The sequence below is a fragment of the Centroberyx gerrardi genome, chromosome 16 (assembly GCF_048128805.1).
Source record: "Centroberyx gerrardi isolate f3 chromosome 16, fCenGer3.hap1.cur.20231027, whole genome shotgun sequence".
Taxonomy (NCBI): domain Eukaryota; kingdom Metazoa; phylum Chordata; class Actinopteri; order Beryciformes; family Berycidae; genus Centroberyx; species Centroberyx gerrardi.
In genome coordinates, this window is record NC_136012.1 from 23668289 (window position 1) to 23681688 (window position 13400).

Below are 13400 nucleotides of genomic sequence, written 5' to 3' on the forward strand. Positions count from 1 at the left end.
AGACCAAAATCTGAGCGTGTCTGTGATTGTCTGCATCACAATAACAAATGGTAAGGATTATTTTCCCGAGGGGACCGCGAACAATGACAATCTCGCAGCCTTTCACTGTCTCAACCGAAAAAAAGCCGCATCCCTGTCAACACAAAGCAACTGACGAGCAAATCCATCACACAGGTGTCAAGCACTACCCCTGACAGCAACAGAAAACATGATGGTGTTGTATTTACAATCCACCATCAAAGGCTGCAGATCAAAGGAGTCAACTACATGAAAGGTGCAGCAGAGTAGAGTCGAGGCAAAGAGAAAATAATGACTAGAACTAGCGGTTGACACATGTCACATCAACTTCTCATCGTTAGATCTGGAAGTGTTTCTCCCCTTAATAACGGTTATATTAGCTGATGTCAACCCGGCCCACAGGAAAAACTTTGTTGTTCTCTAAGATCTGCTCCTCAATCTCGGGGGAGAGGGAGCGGTGACATCTCTGCCACAGTTTACGGTGTGATCACCTACTCTGGGAAAATGTGGAAAAATAAATGTTGCACGGAGTCAAATGAACTTTGCTGGGGACAATCAGCTGAGAATGAGTTAGTGCGTGTAGTAATGAGATCTCCACACAGTACAACCGGGCGCTCGCTGAGGGCTGATGACTAGTTTAGTTTGGATATATCAGAGCGACCCCCGAAACTGATGACATCTCATTATTGGGCGCCTAAGATCTCATTTTTGTCTCGTAAATTTCTCCCAGCGTTCCTTTAGCGAAACAACTTGAGCAATCAGCGAGCATTTAAATGAGATGCTCAGCGAAGTCAATTGGGTATGAGAGGCTGAGCGACAAAAAGAAGAGTCCCCCCCCCCCCCCCCCCCCCCAACACTGTGATTGAGAACTCACAGGGCTTCCAGGGATGCTATCAAATCATTTTTTCATTTTCATCTCAATTCTGTGTGACCTTGTAATGTCTCAGGGTGCAGACACTTCTTTTTTTTTTTTTAGCGCCATTGTAATGGAAAGTGTTGTGACAGACAAAGGTATGAGCTGCTACACTGTCGTTAGTCTTTTTCTAGTTGAAACCCTGGTGTACAGTAGGTAGCTGCGGAGTTTTCTTAGAGCTTTTCCTCTTTCTTCACCTTCTCCCTAGGTGTAGATACAGAGAATTACTGTAAATTACTGTGGAATTTCTGTCTGTCTATTAGAGAGAATTTAGAGATGCTATGTTTAGCTCTGAGTTGAGAATACTGGGATGTTGTTCTGGTCATTTCTCTGGGGCAGAATTGGAGAAATGGGCGCAAATGCTTTCAGCCTTATCTTGTTGTGTGTTAAACAGCTCTCAGTTGTTTCTGGGATGTAGAAATGGCATCTAACCAGAAAATCTCCTCTTGTACTTTGCTTTCTGATAGCTACTAACTCTCTGATAACTGCTGGAATAACTAAACCCTTACACAGCCAGTCGGAGAGAAGTAAACACAGGCGAGGAAGTTTGGAAAGATGCTTTCACTTGTGTGTTTTTGCGCAGGTGCCTCTGTCAGCAGCAGACAAACTGAGTTCATGACAGATGTTTGAGCTGTAGGCTCAGTTTGAGGCTTTCTGAAACTAGCGGGGTGTGAACAACACCAGTGGCTGGTAAGCTTGTCTTCACTACCTGCCACTTTGGCAGGTAACCAGCAATCAGTTGGAGGTTGTATTTGATTCCAAAAATCTAGTTGGCTGTTGAGTGAAAGTGACTCACATTTTTGGCAGAGGTGGGAAGTAACAAAGTAAAAATTCTTTGTTGCTGTAATTAAGTAAGATTTTCAAGCTTAGTCAAGTTTTTCTTTCACTTTTTACTTCTACTCACTACATTCCAAAAGAAAAATCTATACTTTCTACTCACAACATTTTCAAAACAGACTCGATACTCTCGGGAAATCATCAACTGATTTTTTTTTCATCAGACAACTTCCATCCCGGAAGCAGCTGATCAAGTGCCAAATGCGATTGGCTGCTTGCACACCAAAGCGACACCAACAAAAAGGAGGGAAAGGGACAGAGAGAGGAGCAACACAAAGAAGAGAGAAGCAGCAAGAGAGGAGAGAATTAACATTAGTGAATTCAGCTGTGCTTGAATCAGCGGTAGTGATTTGAGGTGCAGACTCTTTCTCATCGGGCATTTAGAGGAACGGACGAACTCCGCTTAGAACATTAGAAATGCCTTTTTAGAGGATGACTTTTACGTTTATACTTTAATTAAATTCAAGACCATGTACTTTTATACTTTGACTTGAGTAAAGGATTTGAAATGTTACTTTTTTACCAGAGTATATTTTACTTTTTATTTGTACTTCTACCACCTCTGCTTTTTGGGAATGGGAGCAAAAAAGTTAAATTCCTACCCCGGACCCTGCATCACCTGTTACAGAGCGAGCCATTCGGGCTGCAGCATGCCGCACATCATGGGACAGGGTCTGTTTTGACAAGCATCAGTGCCAGAGACGCTGCCTTGGTCACAAATGGCAGAATGAATAAAAGATAAATGGCTGCTGGCGTGCCCAGGGGATATGAAGGTCAGTGTCGTCAAAGGAGCACACACAGGCACACGTGAACACACACACACACACACACACACACACAGAGTCTCCTACACCCCCAAATACCCATACAGTACATGTCTACACAGGGGAGTGTCAGCATTAATTAGACAATGGCTTCCATTACTCTTCTCAAAATAACCCAGCCCATGTGTCTTAGTCAAAAAAGTCCTTTAGGGATCCAAAGGGGAAAATTCTATAGATTTGGAACTCATCCATTGACAGGATTGTTACAGTCAGTTTTGGATAAGCCAGACAGGGGTCCTGGAGGGTTTTCATACGCCCCAATTGCTTTGGAGCAGCTAACATTACTGTGAGCCCGACACATTGGAAAGCAATCTGCCTGCCCACTGTATGTGATTGGCAGGTAATCACTCCACTCCAAACATCCAGTTATCTCATCCATAAACATTTTTGACAAACACATTTCACTTTCCTCCGCTCTTTTACTGAGGTAAATCTGCAACTCTCCTCAGGATAATCATCATGTAGAGATATATATACCACCACTTAATTTTCAGATGCATCTTCAATCTTTCTTCATCTACGGAAGGGTTTTGGCATGCTCTTTTTTATTTTCACCATATAGTGAAAGCAGGCGATGTAAAGGGAGCTTCCCATTTCAAGTATGTTCTTATCTTGCATGTCATAACCCCTTTAATTAAATGAACACACTGATATAGCACACTTGATGGAAGAGTGTGATTCAACAATAGTGAAAAAAACATGCTTAAGTGTTTCCTGCAGCTGAGAGTTTGTCACACATTCAACGCTCCGAGCAGCTATGACCTTCACGCCAGCCTCCTGGTACAGGCAGCTACAATCCAGTCCGTCAGACCAGAGAGGAATGGCTAAGATTTGAATTTATGTGTAATAATGCTTCTCCCCATGGTAAAACAGAACGGAGGTGGAGCACTGACATGATTTTCATTCAATTCTGCACGGTCTCCCCCCTTTTTATGTGCTTTGCATTACCGCAGCTTAATCACCAAATATGACCCAATCTACCTTTTTTTCCCTTGTGTAATCTTAAAATTTTCCTTTTTAGAGTCGTCAGGTAGAGGAAAAATCAACAGGGTATGATCATTTATAACACACACCGATGACAATGCGGACCTTTCTGCGAAATCCCATTACAAACGGAGTAAACACCCCTTCAGGGAGAGGTAACAGTATTGTAATAGACCCATCAACAGGAAGACTCCCTCTGGAGCGCTTCAGTATAATGCCGCTTTTGTCAACATTATTCATGGAAGAACATACGACCGAAAGGTTCTGTGGAAAGCACTGGACATGGCTGACTTGGGTGGTGTGGAGTAGGCTAGGGATTGCAGGGTAAGAAACTTTTTCATCCACTCTTCTCAGTAGCTAATATACTCCAAAATTCACCATCCACTTTCATTATTTTGCAAGTTGAATATATTCTTTTTCGACAGTGGCTGCTTATCTGTCAATGTGGCTTTTAGTCAAAATGTACTGATATTTTGCTGGTAGCTGGTGTAAATTTTAATTTTGCTGGTAGTGAGATATGAAGGAGCGGACTTGTCACAGTTTATTTTACTGCGCAATGACCTTGTTTGTGACAAATGTTTCTGGCGACACGGGCCCCGTAGATGGCTAAGTGCCTGGCCAGGTTCCACAGCGAGGAGCCATTGCCGGTTATTAATTGCGATGAACTGGTCATATAATTTGCAGGTCAAGTCCCCACCATGATGGAAATACATGGCAGAGCAAAAGCACTCACATGCGCTGTATCGATTGGGGGCGTGATGAATTTGATTAAATCCATTTGTCGAAAAGAGCAACGCAACAGCAGAAGGCGGTCCACACATGAGTCCAGATCTTTGCGATCAAACACACAGACAAGAATCAAAGAGTTCTACAGATAGAGACATTGAGGAGTTTGGAAATATCAGGTTTTGCTCTCTTTTCCGCCACTGGAAGTTGCAAGGAATGGTAACTGAAAGAAGAGAGGACAGAAAGTGTTTCTAATGGGTTTTGGTGTGTGTGAGGGCATTTGCTGAAGCCGCTCTTTGGTTTGGATTTGTTGTTTAATGAAGAGTGCTTGAAGAGTGCCTTGGAACTCCTTGGGACTCCTTCTTTTTGCAAGGAACCGTCTTTTAACTAATTGGTTGAGAGACACTAGTGTTTTGTTTAAAGTTTTGAATTTGGTTCTACTGTATTCAAGAGAGAATCATCTGCAGTACAACTGCAGGATAAATACATGAAGGGGGACTACATTGCATATGCATTGCTAGTTTAAACAGCATTTTGATTCCCTAAATGTTTTCCCAGGCTTTGTCAGTCTATATATGTATCATCCTATCTTGATGCAGGATAATTACATGGAGGGCGACTTCTATAATATGCTGCTGTAGTACCGCTGTAGGTTGTAATGTTTAGATACGCCATTTGCAGAGGCTTTGTCACATCAAATCACTGAATTAGAATCACATTTCTGTTCTTTTGAGTCATCTGTGTTTGTATTACCCAAAGACTTCTGTTAAGATTATCTACAGACAGAGAAGACATCAAGATCACTCCTCAAAGTTCAGATGTATTCAAGTAAATTAAAATTCACATAGTACAATTATGGTGCCATTTCTATTTTTGCTATTACTCTCGACAGTGTTAATAGACTATACTGGTATGTAGTTCATAAATCAATAGAACAACATGACTTAACCACCAAGACCAAGATGTGAAAAAAACAATTACCTCTGTAATTGCTTTCCTGCAAGCAAACGCTCAATTCCAGCATGCCAAAATCCATCCATATACTGTATGTTCCTGTAATCAATAACTATTAGGTTAGGGCTGCAGCTAGATGACAATCTGCATGTCTTTAACACGCTTACCCATGTTAAAAACAAAAAATCACGCTACTGTTTCCCCCTAGCTGTACAAATCCTGGGCCCTTACCATTAGCAAGCCACCGTCCAACTCCCACTTCCATTGACACTATAGTCTCATGGTTACATATTGTGTCCTGTAACTTGAATGTATACACTTCCATGTGATTCTGTGAAGCTGAATGCACAGTATATTATAGGTATGACACTGTTGCACTTTGTCTACCCATTGTGTTTATGTTCATTCTGTGTTGTCCATGTCAGACTGATTATTCATCTGTAATGAAACAAATTCCACCAGCCTGGCTATGAGACAGTAAAAGAACCTTGAGGTTGAAGAACTAGATAGATTTTTATTTTTCAGCAGGGTGAAAAGCATTCAGACTAAGTGACAATGGACCGCTGCATCAAAACCAAAACAAATTCTGTTCTTTTTAGGCAGGATAGCCCCCATCCACACAGGAAAATGCTAGTATACTGTGATAATGATGAGCAAGCTGGATGAAGCATGAAGGCTAACAACATTGTTCACTCTAAAGTGTATTTGTTGTTGTTCTACAGAAATATGTAAGGAATGGAACCAGTCTGCCGTCAGTGCGCAGTAGAAAACTTTGCACGTTGTATGAATAATTATTCCTGCTCTCTAAGCACCTGAAAAGAGCACCGCTGTGCACAGGGCATCTTCAGTCACTGATGCACACTTTATCAAACAACATGGAGAAACTGCTCATGCATAAGCAATCATTGTAAAGCCAGATGCAATGGCATTCATGAGAATCATTCAAGTTACTTCTGCTGCATCTTCCCTCAGTATGACTCCAGAAACTGAAACTTACCAAAATAGTTATTTAGCATGCAGATCTGTGGTACAAGTTACTCCACTGTACTAATCATTTTATTTGGCTGAATCCAGAGCTGAAAATGCAAACTGAACTGCTAAGTAGCCACAGTGTATTCAGGAAAAGAGAACAGAAATAACAGACTGTTCACTGAGGCCATGATCGTGGATAAACCCCCTCCCCCAACCGCTCCTTTAAAAGCACTGCTGTTTTATTTATGTTAAGAAAAAGGTGGCTCAGCAGAATAGCTAGAGTCAACTCTACTGAAACTGTCCCGTCTTTGCCCCCCCTCTCCTCCTCCACCTTTTCCATCTCCCTCTCCAGGGCCCCAGGTACTGCCACTGCCCGCCATACATCAAGACGGCACAGCGTGACAACTGGGCTACCCAAATCAGAGGTCACTGATTGCAATCTTTAAGAGCAACTAGAGGTGTCACTGCCGCAACACCTGACTGAATCTGAAATGGATATCTGGGCAGCAGTCTGCAGACTCCTCACAGCCGCTCTGCCCAGGATGATACGATTGCAAAAATCCTCACAACAGACCTCATGCACAGAGAAGGGATTCCTGCTGCGTTTTAGAATAAAAAACTTGCAAGCTCTGACTAATATGCATGCTTGATGATGTGTGCATCTGTGCAAGATTACAGAGCTAAGACATAAGAAATTATTCTCACTATTTCCTTAATTTGTTTTTTAATTTCATGCAAGAAGGGGAAACTAACTAGTCACAGTGGCTGGTTCGTCCTAAATTTGACAGGCCATGTTCTCACCATCCACTGAGAATAGAATAGGACTCCAAATAATGGTTAGCTACCTGCCAAAGTGGCTGCTAGAGTGGACAAACTTACAGTCACAGCTGTTTACCAGCATTTGGCTGGTGGCTGATGGTAACTTTACACCCTGCACTGCAACAATCTCCATCTCATTTAGTCTATTACTGAGTCCTAAAAATCTTAGTTTTCTTGAAACAAGTGAAAGAATCTGCCAGTGGGGTTAGATAATTTCACTTGTTTCCAATGCAAATCAACTCGTTTCAAGAATTTTGTAAAATCACGTTTCATTTTCTTGGTAGTAGTGCAGTGATCTGCCATTTTCTGACTTGTTTCAAGATACTGACACTCATTTCTAGAAAATTCCTGAAACAAGTGAAACTGCATTGGAAACAAGTGGAGTTATCTCACCTCATTGGCAGAACGAGTAAACGTGAGCAAAATGCTTTGTTGCACTCTCTTTCCTAAGTGTACATTAAGTGGTCCACATGTTGCCACTTCAGGATCAATGTCCTCTTCTTCTCCTACAGGTGATACTGGCCCCATTGAGTATCATCAGTAAGTAGTAGGTAGCCTCAAAATCCTTGCCACGCCCCTGTCTGGACATGTGTCCCAGTGCAGCAGCAGACTGTTTTCCATCTCATTCATCATACACAGGAACCAACAACATCTAGCGATTTTAATCAAGCAAGATTTGAGCATTTATATTGCTTTATTGAATTCCCATTTTACGGTCATGAATTTGTAATTCATGGGTGTGTTTGTAGTTTCAAATCCATGCACACTAAATAGTGACTGGGTAATACTGTTTCTTAGGCCAGTTAACTTTGCTTTTCTACTACCTGGCACCTCGGTAGGTCTGCACTAACGCCTTCGGACAGTTTACCTCCCTTCATTCAGTCTCTCTCTACTCCAGCCGTCACTGCTTCCTCCCTGGATGCGGGTGTAATTCTCTCCCTCCCATCTTTCTCCGGGACCACTGCTCTTCCTCATGTCTTTATCTTTGATGTATTGCCCCCCCCCACTCGCCCCCCAAACCCCAACCCCTCCCTTCCTACCCCTCCTCTCTCACCTTGAAGAAGATCATTATCATCCTGGAGTCTTGACTTGAACCCCCCCCCTCTCTCCACTCCTTCCTCTTCTTTACCAAGCTCTGACAGGAGCCTCCGGAGGTGTTTCAGAGCCTCCAAATCTCCTCGTTAAAGAATCTCAGCCTCCCTGCCCTCTGCTGCCGAAGCCTACGATACACCCCAACCAGACAGCTTTCACTTTAGCGGGCTTTCGTTCTATCTCTGTTAGATCCCGGGCCACGGTGCGTGTGTTGTGTGCAGTGAGTGCTGATGGTACGCATCCATATTTAATGACAGTGAATGGGAAACCTATGACTCATCTTGACTCCAGCGTTGTATTGACAGCATGGGAGACCAACAGTGTCAGCTGGAGCACCAATTAAGTAAGTAAATACATAAGCGAGCCACGCCACAGATGGGTATAGAGATTTATTTGTTTTATTTTTGTATGTTTAACAGACTTAACTAGTTCAAAACACCAATGTCTCAGGCTGGTGTCCCTCAAAGCTCAGTGTGTACTGGATGAAGGTGTGATTTGTTTGTGTTCATCAGTGCAGTGTGTCAGTGCAAGTGACAACACACTGTGTCTGTGCTTGTGTGTGTGTTTCTCTGTGTGTGAATGTGTGTGTGTGTGTGTGTGGATGGGGCAGGGGGGTAGAGAAAGTGAGATGGAGAAAGACAGAGGAAGAGACAGAGACAAATAGACTCAGCTAGATGGGAAGAGAGAAGAAGAAAAGGAGGAGAAAGAGACAACAGAAAGGGTTTTGCAGAATTCCCAAAGCTGATCCCAGTAGAGTTGATTACATGGAGCTGGCTCCTTTGGTGGCTGGTCTTGTTGTTGACATGATATAGGACAGTGACCCAGGGGTTGAACACACCTAGGGCCCAGACATCAAATCAACACATCGCTCCAGGTCTATATTTAGACTGGTGGACAGACCAGGGAATAATGTAGAGCACACACCTACATCGACAGACTGGAGGTTTAGGTATAGAAACATTTTTCATGTTAGACTGAAGCCCAGTGAAAAAGGCAAGGGGTCAGAGAGGAGGAAGCTAATATTATGGAGCCTAGCACTCTTGCTACTAAGTGAACAAGACACAGATCCTACAGACCCACGGCGCGTGTGTTCAATTCTATGCACTGAAGCACTGCGACACGGTTAAATTACCTAGTTCCACTAACGTTAATTAAATACCACAAGGTAACGTTTAAGTCACCTACCGTTAAAGTTTGCAGGGCAGCGAAGACGAGTTATTGACTGTGGAATGTTAAGTTGTTTGTGGAATGTTAAGTTTCACAAGTTTTGTTTTCACACTGGCGACTCTGTGGATTGAGTTCAATGCTGCTGGTCTGCTGTCTGTACATCTCCAAATTACAGACATGACGTGATGCGCACATCAGGCGCATTAGAGATTGATTTAGATCCATTTCTATATACAATAGTAAGCAACTTTTGATTTGATTTTGTGCCTCTGTATGGGAAACACTGCATCTCACAGGCAAAAACGCATCATCTTACTAAGTGTTACGTGACTGACTGACTGACTAACTGCCTGACCTGAATTTGCCTCGTGATGACCTTGACTGCGCTGTGGGAAAAAAATGCAATCTAGTCATTCTAAGTTATCTAGGTTCTCAACCTGGGGGTCGGGACCCCCCAGGGGGTTGCAAGATAATCTTGGGGGATAAAGAGATGATTAATAGGATAGGAAGAAGCATATTTCTACCTGTATTATCATGCCTAATTTTTCTGCTTTTTCTCTAATTTTTGCTTTTTTTTTCTAATGAGTTACTGAATAGTTTTCAGCCTCTAGGCCTCCTCTGATAATGAATCAAATGAAACAACCTCTATCAATCAACTGAATTCTGCACGCTTGTGACAGGGGTCGTGAGTAGACATCGCCTCATTTTAAGGGGTCACAAGCCAAAAAAGGTTAGCTAGTTAGCCTTGCTGACAATCCGAGCCATACGACCTTATAGCTATCTAGATAAGCTAGTTAGACTCAGAAAAACTCTTTGCCTCTGCCCATCAAACTTTTAACTCAACCAATGAGATTATTTCTGCCTCTAGAGCCGCTCTGCCTCTGAGAAATGTTTGTAGAAGTAAAACTCCAATTTCCTATACATCCACTCTACCCAGACTCTACCCAGCTTTATGTGATGGTTGGTATTAAAGTTAGACATTAGTGCACACACACACACACACACACACACACACACACACACACACACACACACACACACACAGTCTCCTACTCACTAAATATACAGCAGATGTTTACACTGTTACTGACTGGGACTAAAACTCTGATTATCACAATGTCCCCTGAGCCCTGCTTTTAATCCCATACTGGGGTCACCATTAGGTTAAATGACTCTATTACCATCTATCTAGCCTCTGGACCCACAGCTGGGAACTATAAAGAGTTGATTCTTATAGATCTGCTATCCCAGATACGGTATACTCCTCAGCCTTTATCGATCTGGTCAAATAGCATGCAGGATTACAAACAGGGATGGAAACAAATCTTTTTTTTGTCTGCAGGTCACAATAGCTGGTAAGTCTCATCCACCTGCCGCCTTTTCACCAGCCAAATAGATTTTTTTTTTTTTTTAGAGTAGAATGAGATCTCTAAATGATGTCTGGTTACCTGCCAAAGTCCCTGATAAAATAGACTTAAATTACCTGCTCCAGCCAAAGATTAAGCAGCAATTGGCAGGTGGCTGGTGTTCATTTCCTAATCTATTCTAAAACATAGTTTGCTCGTAAAGTAGTTAAAGTGAGAGAGTTTGGGGATTTACTGGTCATTGTGGCCTTCAGAACAACAAGTTAGTTTCCTTCCTACACCATTTTGGGGTCTCACAAGACATACATAACATACTGCCATGCAATTTCATCAGTCTTGTGTATTGCTTCTTTTGTTGAAGTGCATCGCGTTCACCTTGACCATCTGTTATCGGCAGTGAGGAGCAAACGGGTCGAGGTCAGCCGGGTTGTTTGGCATTTATTCTGTGGCCATTACATGCATTTTTCTTGCTGATGGTTTGTCAGAAATCAGAATGTTTTCTGATGTATGGTGTAATCTGCGGTATTGGCAGACAGCTCAGTCATTCCTGCTCTTGACAGACTCTCATTCAAACTTATAGAGCCATCAGGGAAAAAGTTCTTCAACTAAAATCTTAGAGGAGAAGCCTTTGTGTGCACTGGGGCCGAACATTTAATTGAATAAAAAAATAAGAAAAAGAAGCTGCAACACTGACTATTGCAATTTCCAAATTAGAAAAGGCTATCGTTTTTCACCAAAAATTAAACAAAAAATGACAAGTTCTCTCAATAAAGACTCATGTCAAAGTGCATTAGCCTTATATGGCCAATAAAAATATGGCAAAATTAGGGTCAAGTATTTTATCCTTTTCAAATCTTTTGGCATGTTCATGGATCTTTGTAAGTCGATTTATAGGTGTTGAAAGAGCATCCCGCCAGAATATTATAAGAAGAGGCACATCTGCCATATGTTCTGGGCTGTAATTTCTCATCAGAGGTAAGGTGTTGCAGACCGCCTCCTAAACAAGGTATATGGAAGCTGCACAGAATCCCTTGACTTAAAAATCAAGTTGCATGCCAGAGGAATTCTCCAGCTTTACTCAAATTACGCTAATGCCAAGCATCTTCCCAGTCTAAAAACATAATTTTACAAAACACTGTGTACGAGTATCGAAATTCATATCACAATCACAAGACTCAGCAAAGAAAGATGAAATATGATGTTTTGTCAATATTGTGCTGCCCCTGTGTACACCGACTGTTTGTGCCTGGCTTTTTTCCCCCCTCCTGTCCATTAGTAAACATGACCTTCAACTTGTGCTGCTCAAACTTCTTTTTTCCTCCTTTTCCCCCCTCTTCTTCCCCAGAAGATGGCTGCACCAGTGAATCAAAGACCTTGTGTTAGTTCAATCGATCGTGAGTTCTTTTAAGTTGCAACACCTATAGAGATACATCCATTTGTTGCACTGTCCAGCGCCTGAAATCCAGCAACATTTGTCATGTCACTGGGTTAGATGGGTGCGCTATACTTAGAATGAAGTCAACGCTTTGATATTAGAAGACGCCTACAACACTGTAACCCAGTCAACCCTCTCCCCCCACACTCTCTCCTTCTCTCTATCTCTCCATCTCTGACTTACTCACAAACACACAGCTTCAAGCAATCTTGGCAGCTATTGTTTGCTTTTATTTCACCAAATTGTTCAAAGGGATGATATCCAGGATGGAGAAAGTGGGTGGAAACACGAGAGAGGAAAGTGGTTGAGAGCAAGAGAGGGAGCAATGGAATTAAAACTTCTCAGTATAATAGCTTATACAGAAAAGAGCTTTTTACCAATACTTTAATGGAAAACTATCCTGTGCCGACTATAGAAATGTTTCTGGTATCCATCCACTCAAAGTGTCCAGTACATGAAATTGAAATGGCCTTCAATTGGCCAATTCATCAAAAGTCTAAAGAGTATATAAAGGGTTTAAGACATTGCAGATTACTTGGCAGGGAATTTTGAACAGGAAACAAATAACTACATGGCTCATATGCCCAATATAGCCAATGCATGTTGCTTTTTTTGTAAATTGACATGATGCTATGTGGCTTTTATTCAAGTGTAGTGTGTTTTACAGGTTTCCAGTAAAAAGCTAATGGTAGCTCTAGTGGAGCCGCTCAGTAGAAAACAGTAGAAGACTGGTTGTAGAGGGCCGCTCCCAGGTGTCTGAAACTGTGTGAATGTGAAGCAGGGCGATGATGAAATAAAGCGCGCGTACTCATTCGACTTCCGCTGATTAAGCAAAGGTTAAAGTAAAATCAATCAAATTTAATAAAAAATAATTAATTTGTGGTTTAGTCATTCTCATCTTTCAGAAATCCCTCTTGTGAACATCAATGATATTATTCTGCACTGTCAAAGCCTTACTCAGCACAACAGGGGGGAGGAACATCAAAACAGGTTTAATTGGCTAATTTGTCATATGATTGTTTGGAATCCATGGCCCAGTCCTCTGCACACGCCTTTGATGGAATAATTGGCCATTTCAGTCACATAATGAACATGCAAATGGTTACGGGATGCTTTGAAGCTGAGCAAGCTATAAATAAACCCATCGATCAAAGACAATGGTTCCTTGTCTTGAAGTGTAAAAACCTGCAGGGGCTCTGGCATTTTCCACATGGGATTGTACTGTGCAAATATGACAGCACATTATTTATGAGTTCAGACCTATGAATGGTTTTGCTGCAAGGTTTTGGTCAGAG

The 13400-nt window shown here is 42.1% G+C and overlaps 1 protein-coding gene across 1 annotated transcript in view; it reads right to left on the reverse strand.

Annotated features, from left to right (window-relative positions):
- fstl5 (follistatin-like 5) overlaps positions 1-13400 on the reverse strand; it is a 126675-nt gene that overhangs the window by 69480 nt on the left and 43795 nt on the right. The gene's annotated exons all lie outside the window — the stretch shown is intronic.